The 25,476-nt window shown below is 42.0% G+C and overlaps 1 protein-coding gene across 3 annotated transcripts in view; it reads right to left on the reverse strand.

Annotated features, from left to right (window-relative positions):
* Nucleotides 1-17,089, reverse strand: part of LOC112244603 (SPRY domain-containing SOCS box protein 4) — a 110,651-nt gene extending 93,562 nt beyond the window's left edge. For all 3 annotated transcript variants that reach the window (XM_024412329.2, XM_024412328.2, XM_024412327.2), the window contains exon 1: nucleotides 16,941-17,089. The gene's annotated coding sequence lies outside the window, so the exon portion shown is untranslated. The remainder of the gene's footprint in view (nucleotides 1-16,940) is intronic.
* Between the last annotated feature and the right edge of the window lie 8,387 nt (nucleotides 17,090-25,476).

Raw genomic sequence — 25,476 nt, forward strand, 5'->3', positions numbered from 1 at the left:
TTCTCCCCAATTAAGGTGCCAACATCCTCCTGCGGTTTTATGTGACCCAGGAGACCTAGAGAAAAGCTATCCAGATGGGTTGTCTAGTGTGGAACTGACTCTGTGCGAGTGAGGGTTTTTGACTTCCTAAATTTCCTTTCACGGAAATTAGGTAATCTAACACCATCCAACACAACAATCAGCTTTCCGCACCCCAAAAACACATCCAACCTGACACATATTGTAACCTGCCAGGTGGGAAGCTAATAACATTGTTTCACCATTTACCCTTCATTAAATTGTTCAAGTACCAGCAGATGGATTGTCACGTCTGGCACTTAGCTGCCAGGGACTTTGCTAGATTTTTTTATTCTTTCCCTCCCTCTCACTTTCCTCTGTATCACACTATAGGGTCTGACCTAGATCCCTTTCCCAAAGGAAATGAATGAATAAATCACGAGTGCAGGATGTGCTCCATATTCTCTGAACCTGGTGCCCTCGCACAGCGCCTTGCTACTACACTGTCTGGGTGGATGGATACAACCTCTGAACCTGCTGCTCTCGCTTGCTACTACACTGTCTGGGTGGATGGATACAACCTACCTCAACATACCTGGGTGGCTCAATAGCAGGGCAGGGGTCAATTCCATTTAAATTCAGGAAGTATAATGACATTTCAATTCCATTTCAGAAATTAAATTTGAAAACGCCATATTTAATTCCATTTCAAACATTCCATTCCCAGCTGGGTGGGGCAAGCTTAAACCAGCTCAATGTATTACAAAGCAAGGACACATCATTAATTGCATATTAAAGTTATATAAAATAAAAGCAAACTACACAAGTATTTATGGTTTAGGTAAATGTTCCATCATTTGTAGATTCTGCCGGTGAAGCAGTTGACATTTGCCCACGTGATGTAGCTAGCTAACTGGCTAGAATAATGTTTGCAAGCTAACAAGAAACAGAATAGGTTTACTTTCTGGATTGACCACAACACTAATCTACAGTACCATTTCCAGCTAATGGAGACTACAGAAGGCAGTGGTGGTTTATCACACACACATAGACATAGAAATATATGGACACACACACTACAATTTTACATGTGCATACCCACCCACACACTCTCCAGCAGAGCTCATCTCCAATCAGCGGTGGATTCTCACTCTCACACAAATGCTCAAACTAGGGATTTGACAAATGGAAATTTAAATTTAAAAAAAAAAAAAAAAAAAAAAAATTTTAAAAAGGCAATTTTTTAAACTGGTTTTCCACTAAAACATTTTATTTATTTTTTTACATAAAATTCCACATCAATTCACAATGGATTACATATGTATGACCGCTAGGGCTGGGCATTGAAATTATATAATCCGTGACCCTTTACGGACATAGAATGCAGCTACAGTAACATGTCCATAATTGATCACTTCTCAATTTTTTCAAAAAGTGCCACATCAGAAGCGCCTATACCTTTTCAGACAGTAGAATTCTGCTCTGGCATACAATGTTCTATTGTTTCCCTGACAACAATAAACGTTGCTGATTGATGTGCTGCCGTGTTGTTTTTAATGCTGTTTTTTTACGTTAGGGTAGCTAGATGTTTTTTCTTTCTACTAATGAACCAAGATGACGTAGCAGTGCAGATGTGGTTTGTCGTCCTCTCGTTTACCATTTGTATAAAACAATGTGTGTCAAATAACACAGTTTGACGTGCCAAATAAGCTTGTTGACCAATCAGGACCTGAATACGACTGTGCGTCACAATCATTTAACGAGTTCATTAGCAAAAACGACATCTGTTTCAGTAGCTATAGTTAGCTAACTAAATAGCTAGGTGTCATCTAAAATAATTTATAAAAAGACTGTTCTTATTTGATTAATGGTGGTCGGACACATCTATGTGAAGCTAGCCAGAATAAGGATTAGCCACAATAGTGGACATTGTGGTTAGCCTTCAAAATAAAAGGTATGGCATAATTCTACTATTTGTATTAATTTGCATCACTGTCAATTACACACTTTTATTTTGAAGGCAAACCGCAAATTCCACTATTGTGCCAAATCCTTATCGTGGCTAGCTTCACAACACATAACCCGGTCTGGTCAAGCCTCACTAGCCAGATCAAATCAAATTTTATTTGTCACATACACATGGTTAGCAGTTGTTAATGCGAGTGTAGCGAAATGCTTGTGCTTCTAGTTCCGACCATGTAGTAATATCTAACAAGGAATCTAACAATTTCACAACAACTGCCTTAATAACAAGTGTAAAGGAATGAATAAGAATATGTACATAAAAATGTATGAATGAAGCTAGCTGGCTGCTTATAACATTAACCCTGTTGCCCAAAGCTAAGTAGCTGGCGAGCCATTTATTTTCTTTAACTGAAGTTCAATAGGCGTACAACAAGTGGCAACACTTAAAAGGATTCCTAAATCATTGCTAAGAATAAAATAAAATAACTGCAGTTTCTACTGGTTGTTTTCAGGCTGGTTGTATTGGTGCTAGCTAGGTACCAAGCTAAAGCTAGCTACCCCAGAAGTCGCGGTCGAACAAATTATGCTTTATTACCAACGCGGTATTGTAAACACATCGTTCGTGGCCAGTGTTTGCTGACTTCTTTGTACAGCGCTAGTGTATCTTTTTTGACATGCAAAAGAGACAAACGGTGTTCCATAGTATCGTTTGTCGTGAAGCTAATAGCAATGACGCTATTACTGTGTAACTCCGGTAGGGCAACATCTGAAAAATAGCGCACTTGGTAATGTGTACCGGTGCTCGACCAGTCAGTGAACGCCAACATCACCCACGACAGAGAACAGTTGATTGTCGAGGGCAATGAATTCCATTATCTTGGCTTTAATGGATTTAGTCTTTGAGTTGTCTCGCTGAAATGTTGTTACTCTTTCAAATGACTGCTCAATCCACACAGCAGACATTGTGGGCTAGGTTAGGAATGCTGTGTTGCACGTGTAGCCCAAAAGTTTACGCGGCGTCATTACGTTATGTACCTACGTTATATAGGTATGTACGTCAGCTTTGACATTGGTTTTGCACATCGGCATTAAACTAGACATCGGCCGATACCGATGGTGGCATTTTTAGCTAATATCGTACGATTCCGATATGTTCACTGACATATGTCTTGGTAATCTGCATGTCATAATGTCTTAATTGTCTTGCATGCCTCGCAAATTCCAACAAGTAGTCTAAAGTTTGCCTTATCCTCTAGTTATGAAAACTTTCCCCAGACCTTCATAGCCTATCATCTAGTTAGGCTAACACACAGAAAATAATAGTTTTGTGATAATGGCACTGATTTTAATGTGGGGGGGACAAAGTTTTTCAGTTAGTGATTTTTCTTAACGATAAGGATCCCAACTTTGTTTAAACATTTTAACGTTTAAAAATGAATTCCCCTAGCTCAAACCACACAGTTACACATGCCCAGTTACGCCACACAAGTCTTCCTCGTAAAGAGAATATTCAGTGCTAATTGGGATTACATAATACCTTGGAGTCCTCAGTCTTTGTTAACACTATGTGAGTACGCCCCACAGTGAGAGGAGAGAGAATGTGTGTTTGTTAATCTCTGGCACATTATAGGCCCATTTCATCGAAAATTAAGATTATAGCCAAGATCGTCATCATATCGAAATCAGATCATTCTGTAAGATCAAGTCCATGGAGTGAGATGCCTTCAATGACAACGTCAGGGTGGAAATAGCAATTCATTCTTTATCATTCACTTAGACACAAGTCGACTGAATTTATTGCATTCTTACTGTGAACATTGCGTCTGAATCTCTTCCCTTCCCTCTCTGAAAAATCTTAGACAGGGCTGCTGGTCCTAGACTAATCAAAGGCACTCTCCCATGACGGCTTCCACCCCAACATACTCTTTAACAGGACGTCACAACACATCTGGTCTGCATGTGTGTTACGCAAGGTGTGTGTGTATATACGTACGTGCGTGGTAGACTAATGTAGGCTGACATATGGGAAGATTATTAATGGGTTATTATTATCATCATCCCAACTATGAGAAGTCTTATATGCTGGTCTCCGTCTCATTCACTCTCCAGACAAACACCCTCCTCTGTCATCTCCTCATTGTCTAACAGTAGGGAGCAGATAGAACCAGCTGCTGCCCTAAACCAGGTGCATCATCCATTGCCTACTACTGACTGGTGGCAAGGTGTGTGTGTGTGTGTGTGGCAGGGCGTGTGTGTACGTCCACCCCTGCAGTCCAGCCACGAGTCTCCACCATCATCTTCTCTTTAGATCTAAATATTCATGACTATAAACACTTTCATGATACAGCCAGGGTTAAAAAGATGGACATTAGGATATATACGGTACTACTGGATCATGTGTCCGTTAATCTCAAATACACAGTGCTAAGAGATAACATCAACACGGTCATATGGTGTTACTGTCAAAGACACCTGTATTTGGAGAGTTTCTCCAAATCTTCTCTGCAGATCCTCTCAAGCTCTGTCAGGTTGGATGGGGAGCGTTGCTGCACAGCCATTTTCAGGTCTATCCAGAGATGTTCGATCGGGTTCAAGTCCGGGCTCTGGCTGGGCCACTCAAGGACATTCAGAGACTTGTCCCGAAGCCACTCGGCGTTGTCTTGGCTGTGTGCTTAGAGTCGTTGACCTGTTGAAAGGTGAACCTTAGGACAGACTGGGACTGAGCGCTCTGGAGCAGGTTATCATCAAGGATCTCGCTGTACTTTGCTCCTTTCATCTTTCCCTCAATCCTGACAAGTCTCCCAGTCCCTGCCACTGAAAAACATCCCCACAGCATGATGCTGCTACTTCCATGCTTCACCATAAGGATGGTGCCAGGTTTCCTCTAGGCGTGATCATTTGCATTCAGGCCAAAATGTTCAATCTTGGTTTCACCAGACCAGAGAATCTTGTTTCTCATGGTCTGAGTATTTAGGTGCCTTTTGCCAAACTACCATAAAGGCCTGATTGGTGCTGCAGAGATGGTTGTCCTTCTGGAAGTTTCCTCCATCTCCACAGAGGAACTGTAGAGCTCTATCAGAGTGATCATCAGGTTCTTGGTCTCCTCCCTGACCATGGCCCTTCTCCCCAATTGCTCAGTTTGGCCAGCTCTAGGAAGAGTCTTGGTGGTTCCAAACATCTTCCATTTAAGAATGATGGAGGCCACTGGGTTCTTGGGGACCTTCAATGCTGCAGATGTTTTTGTACTCTTCCCCAGATGTGTGCCTGGACACAATCCTGTCTTGGAGCTCTACGGACAATTCCGTCGACTTCATGGCTTGGTTTTTGCTCTGACATGCACGGTCAACTGTGGGACATCATATAGACAGGTGTGTGCCTTTCCAAATTATGGTCCTCTACTCTTTTCACCAATGACCTGCCACTGGCATTAAACAAAGCATGTGTGTCCATGTATGCTGATGATTCAACCATATACGCATCAGCAACCACAGCTAATGAAGTCACTGAAACCCTTAAGAGTTGCAGGCTGTTATGGAATGGGTTGCCAGTAGTAAACTGGTCCTGAACATCTCAAACTAAGAGCATTGTATTTGGTACAAATCATTCCTTCAGTTTTATACCTCAGCTGAATCTGGTAATGAATGGTGTGGCTGTTGAACAAGTTGAGGAGACTAAATTACTTGGTGTTACCTTAGATTGGAAAATGTCATGGTCAAAACATATAGATTCAATGGTTGCAAAGATGGGGAGGTCTAGCCTTAATAAAGAGATGACACCACATTCCAAAAAGCAAGTCCTGCAGGCTCTAGTTTTGTCTAATCTGGATTATTGTCCAATCGTGTGGTCCAGTGCTGCAAGGAAAGACCTAGTTAAGCTGCAGCTGGCCCAGAACAGAGCAGCACGTTTTGCTCTTAATTGTAATCAGAGGGTTGATATAAATACTATGCATGCCAGTCTCTCTTGGCTAAGAGTTGAGGAGAGACTGACTGTTTCTTATAAAAAGTGATGCAAACAATTTGGGATTTTCAATACATTGCATTGTCAATTTACACACGTCTGACACACATATCCCACCAGACATGCCACCAGGGGTCTTTTTACAGTCCCCAAATCCAGAACAAATTCAAGAAAACATACAGTATTATATAGAGCCCTTATTGCATGGAACTTCCTTCCATCTCATATTGCTCAAATAAACAGCAAACCTGGTTTCAAAAAACAGATAAAGCAACACCTCGCGGCACAACGCCTCTCCCATATTTGACCTAGATAGTTTGTGTGTATTGATATGTAGGCTGTAGTTCTGTCCTTGAACGGTTCTTGTCTAATGATGTTCTGTATTATGTTTCATGTTTTGTGTGGACCCCAAGAAGAGTAGCTGCTGCTTTTGCAACAATGGGGATCCCAATAAAATACCAAATGTCCAATCAATTGAATTGACCACAGGTTGAGTCCAATTAAGTTGTAGAAACTAGAGGTCGACCGATTATGATTTTTCAACGCCGATACAGATTATTGGAGGATCAAAAAAGCCTATACCGATTAAAATCGGTTGATTTTTTAAAATGTATTTGTAATAATGACAATTACAACAATACTGAATGAAAACTTATTTTAATTTAATATAATACATCAATTTAGCCTCAAGTAAATAATGAAACATGTTCAATTTGTTAATTAAATAATGCAAAAACAAAGTGTTGGAGAAGAAAGTAAAAGTGCAATATGTGCTATGTAAGAAAGCTAACGTTTCAGTTCCTTGCTCAGAACATGAAAACATATGAAAGCTGGTGGTTCCTTTTAACATGAGTCTTCAATAGTCATAGGTAAGAAGTTTTAGGTTGTAGTTATTATGGGACTATTTCCTTCTATACCATTTGTATTTCATTAACCTTTGACTATTAGATGTTCTTATAGTATTGCCAGTGTAACAGTATAGCTTCCGTCCCTCTCCTCGCTCCTCCATGGGCTCGAACCAGCAACAGCCACCATCGAAGCAGCGTTACCCATGCAGAGCAAGGGGAACAACTACTAGAAGGCAAAGAGCAAGTGACTTTTGAAACGCTATTAGCACATGCTAACTAGCTAGCCATTTCACTTCGGTTACACCAGCCTCATCTCGGGAGTTGATAGGCTTGAAGTCATAAACAGCGCAATGCTTGACGCACAACGAAGAGCTGCTGGCAAAACGCACGAAAGTGCTGTTTGAATGAATGTTTACGCGCCTGCTTCTGCCTACCACCACTCAGTCAGATACTTGTATGCTCTGTCAGACTATATGCAACACAGGACACGCTAGATAATATCTAGTAATATCCTCAACCATGTGTAGTTAACTAGTGATTATGATTGATTGTTTTTTATAAGATGAGTTTAATGCTAGCTAGCAACTTACCTTGGCTTACTGCATTCGCGTAACAGGCAGTCTCCTTGTGGAGTGCAACGAGAGAGAGGCAGGTCGTTATTGCGTTGGACTAGGTAAGGTTGCAAGATCGGGTCCCCCGAGCTGACAAGGTGAAAATCTGTCGTTCTGCCCCTGAACGAGGCAGTAAACCCACCGTTCCTAGGCCGTCATTGAAAATAAGAATGTGTTAACTGACTTGCCTAGTTAAATAAAAGGTCTAAAAATATATAATAAAATATGGGCAAATCGCCCCCCAAAAATACCAATTTCCGATTGTTATGAAAACCGATTAATCGGTCGACCTCTAGTAGAAACATCAAGGATGATCAATGGAAACAGGATGCACCTGAGCTCAATTTTGAGTCGCTTAGCAAAAGGTCTGAATACTTATGTAAATAAGGTATCGTTTTTTAAATTTAATACATTTGCAAAAATTTACAAAAACCTGTTTTCACTTTGTCATTATCGGGTATTGTGTGTATATTACTGAGGATTTTTTTTTATTTAATCAATTTAAGAATAAGGCTGTAACATAAGAAAATGTCAAAAAAGTCAAGGGGTCGGAATACTTTCTGAAGGCACTGTAAGTCTCTATGTGTTAGAAGAACACAGAGACATTATGAAACCACACTGTACATAATGAATACATACATCCCAGACATGGCAAACCACAGTCATTCACATACATGAGGTATAGCCTACTTAGAGTACACACAATCACACACACTGGTATTGGATCACACAGTAAATCATTTTGCAGCATTACACACATTCCATATCACACTGCAACACGCACATTTATTTACCTTTATTTAACTAGGCAAGTTATGAACAAATTCCTATTTTCAATGACGGCCTAGGAACAGTGGGTTAACTGCCTTGTTCAGGGGCAGAATGACAGATTTTTACCTTGTCAGCTCGGGGATTCAAGCAACCTTTTGATTACTAGTCCAACACACACACGGGTTTCTTTATTTTTACCATTTCTACATTGTAGAATAATAGTGAAGACATCAAAACTATAAATTAACACATTGGGAACATGTAGCAACCCCCCCCAAAAAGTGTTATTTCAAAATATATTTTAAATATTAGATTATTCAAAGTGGCCAAACCTTTGCATTGATGACAGCTTTACACACTCTTGGCATTTTCTCAACCAGCTTCACCTGGTATGCTTTTCCAACAGTCTTGAAGGAGTTCCCACATATGCTGAGCACTTGTTGGCTGCTTTTCCTTCACTATGCGGTCCAACTCATCCCAAACCATCTCAATTGGGTTGAGGTTGAGTGTTTGTGGAGGCCAGGTCATCTGATACAGCACTCCATCACTCTCCTTCTTGGTCAAATAGCCCTTACACAGCCTGGAGGTGTTGGGTCATTGTCCTGTTGAAAAACAAATGATAGTCCCACTAAGCCCAAACCAGATGGGATGGTGTATCGCTGCAGATTGCTGTGGTAGCCATGCTGTTTTTTTAAGAGTAGCTTGAGGTGGGGGTCGCCTCAGTCATCGAAATGCAAATGAGAACTGACGTCACTAAATATTTTTTTAATCTCTGTGTATGAGAATAAATTAGTGTTGCAACTGAGGACAGATGTGTACGCGCTACGTGCTTCAGCACTCGGCATTCCGTTCTGTAAGCTTGTGTGGCCTACCACTTTGTGGTTGAGCCGCTGCTGCTCCTAGACATTTCACTTCACAATAACAACACTTACAGTTGACCGGGGCAGCTCTAGCAGGGCAGAATGTTTACAAACTGACTTGTTGGAAAGGTGGCATCCTATGACGGTGCCACATTGAAAGTCGCTTTTCAGTAAGGTCATTCTACTGTCAATGTTTGTCTATGGAGATTGCATGTCGGTGTGCTCGATTTTATACACCTGTCAGCAACGGGTTTGGCCGAAATAGCCGAATCCACTAATTTGAAGGGGTGTCCACATACATCTGGTCATGTAGTATAGTCTTGCAGGCATCCATAACTCTTTGTCATAGGTGCAACATTTCATGCTAGGTGATTTTGTGCACTCAATCATTGTTCAACAGTTAGTAAAGAGAGACAGAGAAACAGACAGACAGACGAGAGAGAGAGAGAGAAAGAGAAAAAGAGCAAGAGAGTTGGTTTGAACACCTACAATGGCTGTGTGTTTGTGCGCCACTGTATATAAAAGCAACACCAGATATAAGCATGAGTCTTCGAGGAGGAAAAACAATAATACACCCGTTGATATCTTGACATACACTGTACATTCTGCCCTCCTGCTGTGCTAACATACAGCCCTGGTGGAAAAGCTATGCAAGTATGTCAACTAAAACAACAAACTAGCTAGAACTGGTACCATCTGCCAAGTCTCACATGAAAAGACAGTACTCATCTCATGACTTCAGGGACCACATCAGAAATATTGTACGTCACTGACCATTGTTCTGTCCCTGTCATGAAAATATGTACTTTGTGTATATGCATTTTTTTTGACTAACTAATCAATTAAATTAATCAAATCTGACAGGACCTTTATGCTAAATTTAAGCAGACATCTGAAAGATAAAATGATACAACAATGAAATTGTATAAATTATATAACATAGATATGCCCATGTTTATTGGGCTTCAGTCTTGTAATAGGAGGGATAGTAGCTGGTCCATTGGGCTATTAACTAAACCCCGTCTGTTAACTAAACATCTCTCCTTAATACATTCTCATAACTTTAGCTGTGAGAGACAGAAAATAAGAGAGTGTGGATAAGAGGGAGATAATCTGAGATTGAGAGAGCATGAAAGAGGGAAGAAAATACAAGAGAGATGACAAGACAAATGAAAGAAGTAAAAGAGATGACAAGACAAATTAATGAAGTAAAAAAGAGAATATATGCTACAGGGAAGTGAGTTGGATAGCATGAGAATGAGATGAAGGGAGGAAATGTAGTTGTGCACTGATATGGTGGCAAAGACAGAAGAGGGTGGATGGGAGGAAAGAACAAGAAAGAAAGTTGTGGTATGATAGATTGGCTGAGAGGAAGGACAGTGATGAAAACAAAGAGAGCGCAGCGGGGGTGGTTGGGGCAGGGAGAGCGCTGCGGGGGTGGTTGGGGCAGGAGAGCGCGCGGGGGGTGGTTGGGGCAGGGAGAGCGCAGCGGGGGTGGTTGGGGCAGGGAGAGCGCTGCGGGGGTGGTTGGGGCAGGGAGAGCGCAGCAGGGGGGGGGTGGTTGGGGCAGGGAGAGCGCAGCGGGGGGTGGTTGGGGCAGGGAGAGCGCAGCAGGGGTGGTTGGGGCACGGAGAGCGCAGCGGGGGTGGTTGGGGCAGGAGAGCGCTGCGGGGGTGGTTGGGGCAGGAGAGCGCTGCGGGGGGTGGTTGGGGCAGGAGAGCGCTGCGGGGGTGGTTGGGGCAGGGAGAGCGCTGCGGGGGTGGTTGGGGCAGGGAGAGCGCTGCGGGGGTGGTTGGGGCAGGGAGAGCGCAGCGGGGGTGGTTGGGGCACGGAGAGCGCAGCGGGGGTGGTTGGGGCAGGAGAGCGCTGCGGGGGTGGTTGGGGCAGGAGAGCGCTGCGGGGGTGGTTGGGGCAGGAGAGCGCTGCGGGGGTGGTTGGGGCAGGAGAGCGCTGCGGGGGGTTGGGGCAGGAGAGCGCTGGTGGTGGGGCAGGGAGAGCGCAGCGGGGGTGGTTGGGGCAGGGAGAGCGCAGCGGGGGTGGTTGGGGCAGGGAGAGCGCTGCGGGGGTGGTTGGGGCAGGGAGAGCGCTGCGGGGGTGGTTGGGGCAGGGAGAGCGCTGCGGGGGTTTAAGACAGTAAATGAGGCAGACAGAATGAAAGAGAAAGACAGGAGAAACAAAGTCAATCTCGGTCTTGACTTTCTTTTTTTAGTGAGACATGCTCATGTGTTTAAAAACACCAGAGAAAGTCAGACAGAGAGAATAAGAGATGGAAGAGAGAATGAGAGATGAAGGCACAGAAGAGAGAGAGAGCGCTGCTAAAACAGACAGACTGTCCTGAGGTGCCTCTGGTCTCCCGTAGTGACTGGCTGGGCAGATCCAGCACACAGATAAATGACTCCATGTCACCATATCCCTCTTCCTCCCTCTTCCTATCCGTCATTCTTGCCGCTCCTCTCCAATACCCTTGACAAGGCATCAATCACCCCCCCCAAAAAAATGGTATCCTTATTTTACCAGGTAAGTTGACTGAGAACACATTCTCATTTACAGCAATGACCTGTGGAATAGTTACAGGGGAGAGGAGGGGGGATGAATGAGACAGTTGGAAGCTGGGGATGATTAGGTGGCCATGATGGTATGAGGACCCACACAGGGCTCCAGACTAACATTTTCCCACTGGTGGCACTAAGTTTTTCAGTTTGTGGCACCAGCCACAAATGTGACATAGCGAAGCACCTGAGTGAGTTGGGTGCACAATTACACAGGTACTTTCCCCAACCGGATGACCCAAACAACTGGATTCGTTATCCCTTTCATGCCATGCCTCCAGTCCACTTATAGATATCTGAACAAGAGTGCCTCATCAAAATTGCAACAAGCGGTTCTGTGATTATTGAATTTAAATCAGAAGCCACTGCCAGATTTCTGGATTGGGCTGCACTCAGAGTATCCTGCCTTGGCATATTGCACTGTTAAGACTTTGATGCCCTTTGCAACCACGTACCTATGCGAGAGAGTGGACTCTTGGCCCTCACTAGCATGAAAACTAAATACAGGAACAGACTGTATGTGGAAAATGATTTAAGACTGACTCACTCCAATACAACATTGTGTGTGTGTGTGGGGCAGGCTTACAATGATGGCAAAAAACAACATTTGAGAGTGCGCTGACCCTCGTGCTAGAGGGGGTACGCAGCTGGAGGTTGAATGTTTGAAGGGGTACGGGACTATAAAAAGTTTGGGAACCACTGTACTAAGCTACAATGGCAAGAAAAAAAATATGTGAACCCTTTGGAAATAACTGGGTATCTACATAAATTGGTCATAAAATTTGATCTGATCTTCATCTAGGTCACAACAGACAAACACAGTCTGCTTAAACTAATAACACAAACAAGTATATGTTTTCATGTCTTTATTGAACAGTGTAAACATTCACAGTGCAGGGTGGGAAAAGTATGTGAATCCTTGGATTTAATAACTGGTTGACCCTCCTTTGGCAGTAATAACCTCAACCAAACGTTTTCTGTAGTTGCGGATCAGACCTGCACAACGGTCGGGAGGAATTTGACCAATCCTCTTTACAAAACTGTTTCAGTTCAGCAATATTCTTGGTAGGTCTGGTGTGAACTGCTCTCGAGGTCATGCCACAGCATCTGAATCAGGTTGAGGTCAGGACTCTGACTGGACCACTCCAGAAGGTGTATTTTCTTATGTTGAAGCCATTCTGTTGATAATTTACTTCTGTGTTTCGGGTAGTTGTCTGGTTGCGTCACCCAACTTCTGTTGAGCTTCAAATTGGCGGACTGATAGCCTAACATTCTTCTACAAAACGTCTTGATAAACTTGGGAAATATTTTTTTCCGTCGATGATAGCAAGCTGTCCAGGCCCTGAGGAAGCCCCAAACCATGATGCTCCCTCCACCATGAGGTTTTGATGTTGATGTGCTGTGGCTTTTTTTCTCCACACATAGTGTGTTCCTTCCAAACAACTCAACTGTAGTTTCATCTGTCCACAGAATATTTTGCCAGTAGCGCTGTGGAACATCCAGTTACACTTTTGCAAACTTCAGATGTGCAGCAATGGGTTTTTTTGACAGCAGTGGCTTCTTCCATGGTGTCCTCCCATGAACACCATTCTTGTTTAGTGTTTTAAGTAACGTATACTCGTCAACAGAGATGTTAGCATGTTTCAGAGTCTCTCTAGGACTCTAGGATTCTTTTTAACCTCACTTTGCAAGAGCACAGCACAGAATGCTGTCATCTTTGCAGGACGGCCACTCCTAGGGAGAGTAGCAACAGAGCTGAACTTTCTCCATTTGTAGACAATTTGTCTTACTGTGGAGTGATGAACATCAAGGCTTATAGAGATACTTTTGTAACCCTTTCCAGCAAGTCAACAATTCTTAATCTTAGGTCTTCTGAGATCCCTTTGTTCAAGGCATGGTTCACATCAGGCAATGCTTCTTGTGATTTAAAAAAAACTCAAAATGTGAGTTTGCTATAGGCCAAAGCAACTCCAATCTCGTCTCATTGATTGGATTCCAGGTTTGCTGACTACAATTAGCTTTTGGAGAAGTCATTAGCCTAGGGGTTCACATACTTTTCCCCACCTACACTGTGAATATTTAAATGATGTATTCAATATAGGCAAGAAAAATACACTAATAACACAAATTATTGTAAGCACACCGTTTATCTATTGTTGTGACTTAGATGATCAGATCAAATTTGATGACCAATTTATGCAGAAATCCAGGTAATTGCAAAGGACTCACATACTTTTTCTTGCCACTGTATATGCAATTGTTTTAAGGTCATACCAAGGATCATTTAGACATTTTTCATTTTGAATTGTAAAACCCCTTGAATTATAAAAAATAAAATGTAATTTGGCCTTGCTGCTATTAGCCCATACAAATGCATTGAATAACATATTCAATACATAGAACAGATAAGCCCCCCCCGCAAAAAAGTTGTCAGAACAGCTGTACAAACTTCAGACAAGTCCCAATATGCTTGTTGGGGGTCATAGAGCAAAACTGAGAGTGACATCTTTCCATAGGGGGTCATAATAGTTTGTAGGCAAAACCGTTTGGACGCTGCAGACGATTTTGTGAGAAGACGGATTTTCTGGATGTCGCATCTTTCACCACAGATGTGGAAGTGCAACATCGGCGGATGGAGTGGATTAAGACAACAAAACATCTCTAGCTTAAAAATACAGATTTGTATGGGGATTTTATTATGCAAATTATATTTCCGTGCGGGAGCGGACATCAACTCCAGGGTTTTTTTTTGTCAAACAGTACATTTTATGTAAATTTCATTTGCAGTTGTAGCCTACCGTCAAATGAGGCTATGCACTCACAATGACCAATGTGCATTTCGCAAAGCCATATCAAATATCTTGTTTGTAAAGCACAGTGTTTTCGGAAAGTATTCAGACACCTTGACTTTTTCAACATTTTGTTACGTTACCTTATAAAATAAATTAAATACATTTTTTTTACTCAATCGACACCCCATAATGACAAAGTGAACAGGTTATTAGAAATGTTTGCAAATGTATTAAAAATTAAAAATAAACAGAAATACCTTATTTACATAAGTATTCAGACCCTTTGATGAGACTCGAAATTGAGCTCAGGTGCATCTTGTTTCCATTGATCATTCTTGAGATGTTTCTACAACTTGATTGGAGTCCACCTGTGGTAAAGTCAATTGATTGGACATGATTTGGAAAGGCACACACCTGTCTATATAAGGTCCCACAGTTGACAGTGCATGTCAGAGCAAAAACCAAGTAATGAGGGTCAAAGGAATTGTCCAAGACAGGATTGTGTCGAGGCACAGATCTGGAAAAAGAGTACAAAAAAACTGTCTGCAAGTATTGAAGGTCCCCAAGAACACAGTGGCCTCCATCATTCTTAAATGGAAGAAGTTTGGAACCACCAAGAGTCTTCCTAGAGCTGGTCTCCCAGCCAAACTGAGCAATCGAGGGAGAAGGGCCTTGATCAGGGAGGTGACCAAGAACCCAATGGTCACTCTGACAGAGCTCCTCTGTTGAGATGGGAGAAACTTCCAGAAGGACAACCATCTCTGCAGCACTCCACCAGTCATCGGTCTTTATGGTAGAGTGGCCAGACGGTAGCCACATGAGAACCCGCTTGGAGTTTGCCAAAAGGCACCTAAGGACTCTCAGACCAAGAGAAACAAGATTCTCTGGTCTGATGAAACCAAGATTGAATCTTTGGCCTGAATGCCAAGCATCACCTCTGGAGGAAATCTGGCACTATCCTTAAGGTGAAGCATGGTGGCAGCATCATGCTGTGGGGATGTTTTTCAGCGGTAGGAACTGGGAGACTAGTCCGGATCGAGGGAAAGATGAAAGGAGCAAAGTACAGAGAGATACTTGATGAAAACCTGCTTCAGAATGCACAGGACCTCAGACTGTAGCGCCGAGTTCACCTTCCAACACAACAATGACCCTAATCACACAGCCATGACAACGCAGGAGTGGCTTCGAGACAAGTGTTCGAATGTCCTCGATTGGTCAAGCCAGAGCCCGGACTTGAACCCGATCGCACATTTCTGAAAAAACCTGAAAATATCTGTGCAGCGACGCTCCCCATCTAACCTGACAAAGCTTGAGAGGATCTGCAGAGAATAATGGGGTGTGCCAAGCTTGTAGAGTTATACCCAAGAAGACTCGAGGCTGTAATCACTGCCAAAGGTTTCAACAAAGTACTGAGTAAAGGGTCTGAATACTTATGTAAATGTAATATTTCAGTTTATTTCAAACAAATTGGCAAATGTCTAAATCTGTTTTTGCTGTCATTATGGGGTATTGTATGTAGATTGAGGGGGAAAAAATTAACATCAATTTTAGAATAAGGCTGTAACATAAAATGTGGAAAAAGTCAAGGGGTCTGAACACTTTCCAAATGCACTGTAGTTGCTATTGAGTTGAGAATTGAGAAGTAAAAAGTATACCTACAGAAAGCTGACGCTCCTCTCCAAGCATGACAAGAGGATAGTGGTGTTTTCCCCGCAATTGGATTTTACAATGTTATACAATCAGAACTCATTGTTATATAATCAGAAATGGGAGAGAGTGGCTCACTCAACACAGCAGCAGGTCCCTGCAAAACAGGTAACATTATCCTACAGGGGAAGGCAGGCAGACCCTTTCATTACATTAATCATGAGGATAATATACTTCACCGTTTGACCAAATCAGGGCTTTTAGCCTCCTATAAAAATAGATGTTGAGTGCACCAATGCGACCAATACATTTTAAAACTTGCACAGCCAAGTCAAAGGGTTGCAAAATGCTGGCCGCCCACCATACACACAGACTTAGTCAAATTAAAGTAGTGTACATGTTGCACCTGGTCCCCTCCCTGTGGACCTCCCTGTGGACCTCCCCAGCACCCAGCTGTTCAGTGCCTAAACCCTCCCTGGTCAATGACTGCCTGGCAGCCAGCTGCGCCAGCCTCTGAACCCAACCCGGGGCAGAGGGCTTTGACAATTGCCAATTCCATGTAACAGAGTGATGCTGAGACTTGATTCTTTTACTTGTCAAACAAAAACCACTCATTGCAAAGTTAAACAACCCATATCGCTATGCACAAGGACTACTTGTAACAATGTCCACTAAAATACACTGCAGATGCAAAGTTTGGTCACATAATAACGTGTTTTGCTGTTTATGCAGTCAATCTGTTAAAATTACGGAATTTATCGCTGAAGCCAAGACGCTCGCACTTTCTATGTTGAAGCTATGTAAACATTAGAACACCGCCGAGAAGTCAACTTCAAATCGACAATTATGTAGAATGTCAACGCCAAAGGAAACTCGCAAAGTTGTTAAGCATTTTTTTTAAACGGTTGATATGACTACAATTTTAACAAACGTAGCAACTCACCGTCTTCGATTGTAACTTCAGAACCGCTCCAGCAGTCGATGCATTGTGAATATCCATTCACCTCGTCTAGAACGCTTCAACGAGGTAGGTTATCGACCACAACTCACAAGTCAAGAGTGACGCGATTGGCTGGGTTATTTGTGTGTCCTAGTGTCTGCCCGTTTCACGCTTCAATGGGCGTTTCTAAACCGGGTACTTTTGGTTCCTGGATGCTGATTCATGTGTATCAAACAATTTACCACGGGTATAACGCAAAAATACTTGTTTACTGTTGTATTTATGTTTAACTAGTTTATAATGGCAATAAGGCACCTCGGGGTTTGTGATATATGGCTAATATAGGCTACCACGGCTAACGCCTTGATCACACCGACATGTTTTTCCATTTTAGTACAACATAAGTACATTAATTTCCAATGGAAAGCTGCATTTGCCCTACAGCGTTGCACTGCTTTCTGTTCTGTGTGGTGCATACCTAGGAATTATCTAACTGTATGCATCAAACTGTGTGTAGAGGGCTTGACAGAAATGGTAGCGGAAGGTGAATGTTGAACTTTGTTGTTCACATATCCAGATGCTGCTGCATACCATTTTGCTCAATACACTACCGGTGTGATCGAGGCGTAATGGCTTCATCCATGCACCCTAAGCAGAGAACTGACTCAATCACACCGACAGCATCATTGCATTTTGGTACACCAGAAGTACATTCATTTCCAATGCAACGCTGCATTTGCCTTGCAGCATTGCGTTGCAGAGTCAGTAGCAGTGCATTCTGTGTGGTGCATATGTTGTATTTATTGAATGTATGCATCAAATTGTATGTGTAGACAGCTTGACAGAAATAGTTGCAGAAGATGGACTCCTCGATCACACCTACAGCATCATTGGAAAAATTGTATGCAGCATCATCTGGATATGTGTGCAACAAAAATTAAACATTGACCTTCTGCTACCATTTCTGTCAAGCTGTCTACACATACAATTGAATGCATACATTTGATAAATCCAACATATTAGTGACACAGAATGCACTGCAATTAACCGTGCAAGTCAAACACAGTGTTCCATTGGAAGGGAATGTACTTCTGGTGTACCAAAATGCAATGACGCTGTCGGGGTCATCGAGGCGTGAATGTTGAACTTTTGTTGGACACTAATCCATACCATTTTGTGCAAAAACACTGTAGGTGTGATTGAGGTGTTAAAGAACAGCCCTTAGCCGTGGTATATTTAATGCTGCTTTCATAACCAAGTGAGAGGTGGTAATTAAAGGTTGTGAAGAAGTGAATAGGACTTTGGTGCATTCATGTTTTGAACTGGGAAATACCATCAAACATGGAGGTCATTTAAGGCCTGTGATTGTAAACTCAGCAAAAAAAGAAACGTCCCTTTTTCAAGACCCTGTCTTTCAAAGATCATTTATACAAATCCAAAATAACTTCACAGATCTTCATTGTAAAGGGCTTAAACACTGTTTCCCATGCTTGTTCAATGAACCATAAACAATTAATGAACATGCACCTGTGGAATGGTCGTTAAGACACGGTAGGCAATTAAAGAGGTCTTTCTACTGACTCTGAAAAACACCAAAAGATAGATGCCCAGGGTCCCTGCTCATCTGCGTGAACGTGCCTTAGGCATGCTGCAAGGAGGCATGAGCACTGCAGATGTGGCCAGGGCAATAAATTGCAATGTCCGTACTGTGAGACGCCTAAGACAGCGCTACTGGGAGACAAGACGGACAGCTGATCATCCTCGTAGTCGCAGACCACGTGTAACAACACCTGCACAGGATTGGTACATCCGAACATCACACCTGCATGACAAGTACAGGATGGCAACAACAACTGCCCGAGTTACACCAGGAATGCAGAATTCCTCCATCAGTGCAGAGACTGTCCGCAATAGGCTGAGAGAGGCTTGACTGAGGGCTTGTAGGCCTGTTGTAAGGCAGGTCTTCACCAGACATCACCGGCAACAACGTCGCATATGGGCACAAACCCACCATCGCTGGACTAGACAGGACTGGCAAAAAGTGCTCTTCACTGACGAGTTGCGGTTTTGTCTCACCAGGGGTGATGGTTGGATTCGCGTTTATCGTCGAAAGAATGAGCGTAACACCGAGGCCTGTACTCTGGAGCGGGATTGATTTGGAGGTGGAGGGTCCTAACGCACAGGGAAGACATCATCCTCCCTCATGTGGTACACTTCCTGCAGGCTCATCCTGGCATGACAATGCCACCAGCCATACTGCTCGGTCTGTGCGTGATTTCCTGCAAGACAGGAATGTCAGTGTTCTGCCATGGCCAGCGAAGAGCCCGGATCTCAATCCCATTGAGCATGTCTGGGACCTGTTGGATCGGAGGGTGAGGGCTAGAGCCATTCCCCCAAGAAATGTCCTGGAACTTGCAGGTGCCTTGGTGGAAGAGTGGGGTAACATCTCACAGCAAGAACTGGCAAATCTGGTACAGTCCATGAGGAGGAGATGCACTGCAGTACTTAATGCAGCTGGTGGCGCCATCAGATACTGAATGTAACTTTTGATTTTGACTCCCCCTTTGTTCAGGGACACATTATTCAATTTCTGTTAGTCACATGTCTGTGGAACTTTTTCAGTTTTTGTCTCAGTTGTTGAATCTTGTTATGTTCATACAAATATTTACACATGTTAAGTTTGCTGAAAGTAAATGCAGTTGACAGTGAGGGGACGTTTCTTTTTTTGATGAGTTTAGATCCAGAGTTGCTTTGACTCTCTAACTCAAAAGGAATATGAACAGAATAAATGTTTTATAAAGAATTTGTATTTAGTTATTACAATAAACAATCATTTCTGAAGATGCCGCCTTGCCATCTTTTTTTGTTGACAATGACATCAGAGAGGTGCAATTGGGGAACTGAGCACAGGGATTATAGACAAATTTCCCAGTTGGAAGGCCGTTCAACTGGATTTTTCCCAGTCGTATGCGGTAAATTCCAGCTTTCCACTTGGTTATGAATATGAACGCAGCATAAGGCCCGAGAGGGTGTGGGATATTAAAGCAATAAGGCCCGAGGGGGTGTGGTACAGTGGGAGAACAAGTATTTGAGACACTGCCGATTTTGCAGGTTTTCCTACTTGGAAAGCATGTAGAGGTCTGTAATTTTTATCATAGGTACACTTCAACCTTGAGAGACGGAATCTAAAAATAAAAAAATCCAGAAAATCACATTGTATGATTTTTAAGTAATTCATTTGCATTTTATTGCATGACATAAGTATGTAAGTCTCTCACAGTTGAAGTGTACCTATGATTTAAAAAATTACAGACCTCTACATGCTTTGTCTGATAACCACGGCTGTCAGCCAATCAGCATTCAGGGCTCGAACCATGCAGTTTATAATAGACAGTATACCACGTGTATGACAAAGCATTTATTTTTACTGCTCTAATTACGTTGGTAACCAGTTTATAATAGCAATAAGGCACCCTGGGGGTTTGTGGTATATGACCAATATACCACAGCTAAGGGCTGTATCCAAGCATACCACACCCACTCAGACCTGATTAATTATACAATCCGACTAGATTTTTTGTTGTTGTATAGAATATAGGTAGGCTACTCAATGTTTGATGGGATTTTATACAATAGAATTTCCACATACCATCAACTCTAATGACAAAGGCTATGGAATCGCTTTCTATTAACCTACCACGCGAGGTAAGATTGGTGAAAGCGTCCATGTTAGAGCCTCTCTAACTGTCATGTTTATTATAAAGCTACCTACGTATACATTTAACCCACAACGTTGCAAGGTAATTACTGTTTTTACTCCGATTTATTGTTGGCTACATGGTCTACTACCCAAGTTACTTATGGTCACAATTGTGAGTGCTTCAAATATTCTTGCAAAGACCAAAAACAGGACATCAATGCCTTTATATTGTTTTGAGGAGACTAAAATTGTAGCTAGACTAATCCTTAGAATTTCAGGACCTCGTGTTGTTTGGATGACACTTCCCATCGGTCAGGTTGGAAACGTACCTCCTTGCATCTAGTTATGGCGACAGAGCACCACTGGAGTTTATGGTTTAATGGGATGTAGGCAGTACTGTCAAGTTGGCTTTGCCTTTGCTGACACCTTGTGGTACAATGTCCTACAGTGTAAAACAGGCTCAGCCTAAAATAGCCAACACAACAGCAGTCAAGAAAGTCCATAGTAAAATTGCCTGAACAAACATGGCCTTTGCCTTGCGAAAGTATTCGGCCCCCTTGAACTTTGCGACCTTTTGCCACATATCAGGCTTCAAACATAAAGATATAAAACTGTATTTTTTTGTGAAGAATCAACAACAAGTGGGACACAATCATGAAGTGGAACGACATTTATTGGATATTTCAAACTTTTTTAACAAATCAAAAACTGAAAAATTGGGCGTGCAAAATTATTCATCCCCTTTACTTTCAGTGCAGCAAACTCTCTCCAGAAGTTCAGTGAGGATCTCTGAATGATCAAATGTTGACCTAAATGACTAATGATAAAATACAATCCACCTGTGTGTAATCAAGTCTCCGTATAAATGCACCTGCACTGTGATAGTCTCAGAGGTCCGTTAAAAGCGCAGAGAGCATCATGAAGAACAAGGAACACACCAGGCAGATCCGAGATACTGTTGTGAAGAAGTTTAAAGCCGGATTTGGATACAAAAAGATTTCCCAAGCTTTAAACATCCCAAGGAGCACTGTGCAAGCGATAATATTGAAATGGAAGGAGTATCAGACCACTGCAAATCTACCAAGACCTGGCCGTCCCTCTAAACTTTCAGCTCATACAAGGAGAAGACTGATCAGAGATGCAGCCAAGAGGCCCATGATCACTCTGGATGAACTGCAGAGATCTACAGCTGAGGTGGGAGACTCTGTCCATAGGACAACAATCAGTCGTATATTGCACAAATCTGGCCTTTATGGAAGAGTGGCAAGAAGAAAGCCATTTCTTAAAGATATCCATAAAAAGTGCTGTTTAAAGTTTCCCAGGTGGCTTGTGGCAGACACACCAAACATGTGGAAGAAGGTGCTCTTGTCAGATGAAACCAAAATTGAACTTTTTGGCAACAATGCAAAACGTTATGTTTGGCGTAAAAGCAACAGCTCATCACCCTGAACACCATCCCCACTGTCAAACATGGTGGTGGCAGCATCATGGTTTGGGCCTGCTTTTCTTCAGCAGGGACAGGGAAGATGATTAAAATTGATGGGAAGATGGATGGAGCCAAATACAGGACCATTCTGGAAGAAAACCTGATGGAGTCTGCAAAAGACCTGAGACTGGGACGGAGATTTGTCTTCCAACAAGACAATGATCCAAAACAAAGCAAAATCTACAATGGAATGGTTCAAAAATAAACATATCCAGGTGTTAGCATGGCCAAGTCAAAGTCCAGACCTGAATCCAATCGAGAATCTGTGGAAAGAACTGAAAAATGCTGTTCACAAATGCTCTCCATCCAACCTCACTGAGCTCGAGCTGTTTTGCGAGGAGGAATGGGAAAAAATGTCAGTCTCTCGATGTGCAAAACTGATAGAGACGTACCCCAAGCGACTTACAGCTGTAATCGCAGCAAAAGGTGGCGCTACAAAGTATTAACTTAAGGGGGCTGAATAATTTTGCACGCCCAATTTTTCAGTTTTTGATTTGTTAAAAAAGTTTGAAATATCCAATAAATGTCATTCCACTTCATGATTGTGTCCCACTTGTTGATTCTTCACGAAAAAAATAGTTCTCTCTCTTCATGTTTGAAGCCTGAAATGTGGCAAAAGGTCGCAAATTTCAAGGGGGCCGAATACTTTCGCAAGGCACTGTATATATATATATAAATAAATTAACAAGCAGGCAATTTCAGTTACAATTTGGGTTTTATCGACTTTTGTACAAAAAGGAGGGATGATGATACAGGCGGCAAAGTAAAGACCACGTTAACCAACAGCAAACAGGTGAGATCGAAAGGCATTTCAGAAACAGGCTGATGGCAGAGTCAAAACAAAATATTTGAAATAAATGAGAACTAGTAATCCATTTTTCTAATTTACACATTGAAAGATTTGACCAAGTTACCGTATTTCTCCTTTAAATATTGAGTCATCAAGCATCTGAGAAAAATATGTTTCAGGCAAAAACATGGATACAACAAATCGCTTGAAACAGTCATCCAACTCAGAAACTTGGGCCTCTTTCGAGGGTTCCGACTTTCCGACCTGAAGATCACCAATGTCATGATTACCTTTTTTCCCCCCCGAGATCCCAGTTGTCTTTGTATACACAATCACCCAAGACTCTGGAGAAAGACAGCTCATGATACTGCAGATCTGATGACCTGTATAGTGTGTTTTATTTCCAATACAACAGAGTCTTGAATTGAAAGCAGAACAGGACAGTCATATGCAAGCCTATGCTCTACAACAAAATACATCACAGTTGATTGTTCATGGAACTGTTGTTGGTTTGTGAAAATGATATTCCTTTGTACACTAGTTATTCAAGTCAGTATGACTATCAGGGCACTGACAGTAACGATTACACCTACGCTGTAGTCTGTGGGAAAAGGACTCCAGTATTTTCCTTCACATTGCAGTTTTAATACAGTATTTCAGTGGAAAGGAAACAAGTTGAAATTGGCATGAGAAAATGAGCAACTATTCTAGATAAAGACACTGTGCTTGAAAGCTTCCATGTACAGAAGGATATTTACATCCATCTAAATTATACGCATCATAATCCCATGTAGCCTCTGCACTGCCGAAAAGTATTTAAATCAGGAATCCAGAATCAGTTTAAAACTACTTCAGGGCAACTTGAACGCCAAAACAATGTCATATTGACACTACAATAATATAAATATTCAGTAAGATTGAACCCCATCTGTTTTTTATTGTAATGCCAGATTGAGAATTTGGAACAAAGGCACTTAACCCTCATTGCTCCGGTAAAATCACTCTGGATAAGAGTGTCTACTAAATGACTATAATGTTAAGCGCTGATAGGATGTTTTAGCAGTCTACACACTTAGATATGGAGGTTACTATGGATAGCAAACGGGGTAAAAACAAAACAAAAAATTAAGTATTTTACACCAAATCCAATTATTTTATGAATGCCATAAAATTAAAGACCATCTTTCGGCATCAAGCCTTACATGATGTAAAATTAAATACAATATTATAATATACAACTTTAACAAAATAAAAATGTCAACACCATGTTGCAACAGGTTAAAATATCTTAATAGTACACAAACAAAACAAATCCTTTGCAACAGAACTGCAGTATAATACATGGATCTAAGCAAAATATACACAATAGTTGCTATGCATAAACATGTACTATATCAACACACACAAATGAAAATCCTTTGCAAGATTAAGTACTCAACTGTACAATATCTGCAATGGGAACTGTTGAGCAAAATACAGTTTTTGCATAAACAGTAACACTATTCTTATAATACAAGATTAAAATGTCCCACACACACACACACAAGAATGTTAAGCACAAGACCCAAAAGGTCATAAATGTTGAGTTGGAAGCCACTGGTAAGGCAGGGCTCGGGTGTAGGAGCTGGGATGGACCACAAATGTACAGTAGCTCGGCCTTGCTCCTAACCTTAATGATCTACACTGAACAAAAATATAACATGTAAAGTGTTGGTCCCATGTTTCATTAGGTGAAATAAAAGATCCCAGAAATTTTACATACAGAAAAAGCTTATTTCTCTAAAATGTTGGGCACAAATTTGTTTACATCCCTGTTAATGAGCATTTCTCCTTTGCCAAGATAATCCATCCACCTGACAGGTGTGGCATATCTAGAAGCTGATTAAACAGCATGATCATTACACAGGTACATCTTTTGCTGGGGACAATAAAAGGCATCTCTAAAATGTGCAGTTTTGTCAAACACAATGCCACAGATGTCTCAGATTGAGGGAGTGTGCAATTGACATGTTGACTGCAGGAATTCCCACATGTTGCCAGATAATCGAATGTTAATTTCTCTACCATAAACAACTTCCATCAGAGAATTTAGCAGCATGTCCAATCAGCCTCACAACCGCAGACCATGTGTATGGCGTCGTGTGGGTGAGCGGTTTGCTGATGTCAACGAACACAATTGCATTTGATCAATGAACATTTGAATGCACAGAAATAATGTGACAAGATTCTGAGGCCCATTGCGAGGACCACTTCTTTTAATAAGGTATCTGTGACCAACCGATGCAGATCTGTATTTCCAGTCATGTGAAATCCATAGATTAGGGCCTCATACATTTTTTTCAATTGACTGATTTCCTTATATGAACTGTAACTCAGTAAAATCAGTTGCATTTATATTTTTGTTCAGTATACATGATTCACTTTTAGTGGGGGGGAACTCTACCAGATATCAGGATGTTCGCTCTCACCCCACAAACATACACAAACGGAGTCAAATGCACATCAACACACACACACACTCTCTCTTGCACGCACTTATGGTCACAGTCAGAGTCTTGCAAAC

This window comes from Oncorhynchus tshawytscha, linkage group LG28 (genome assembly GCF_018296145.1).
Source record: "Oncorhynchus tshawytscha isolate Ot180627B linkage group LG28, Otsh_v2.0, whole genome shotgun sequence".
Classification (NCBI taxonomy): domain Eukaryota; kingdom Metazoa; phylum Chordata; class Actinopteri; order Salmoniformes; family Salmonidae; genus Oncorhynchus; species Oncorhynchus tshawytscha.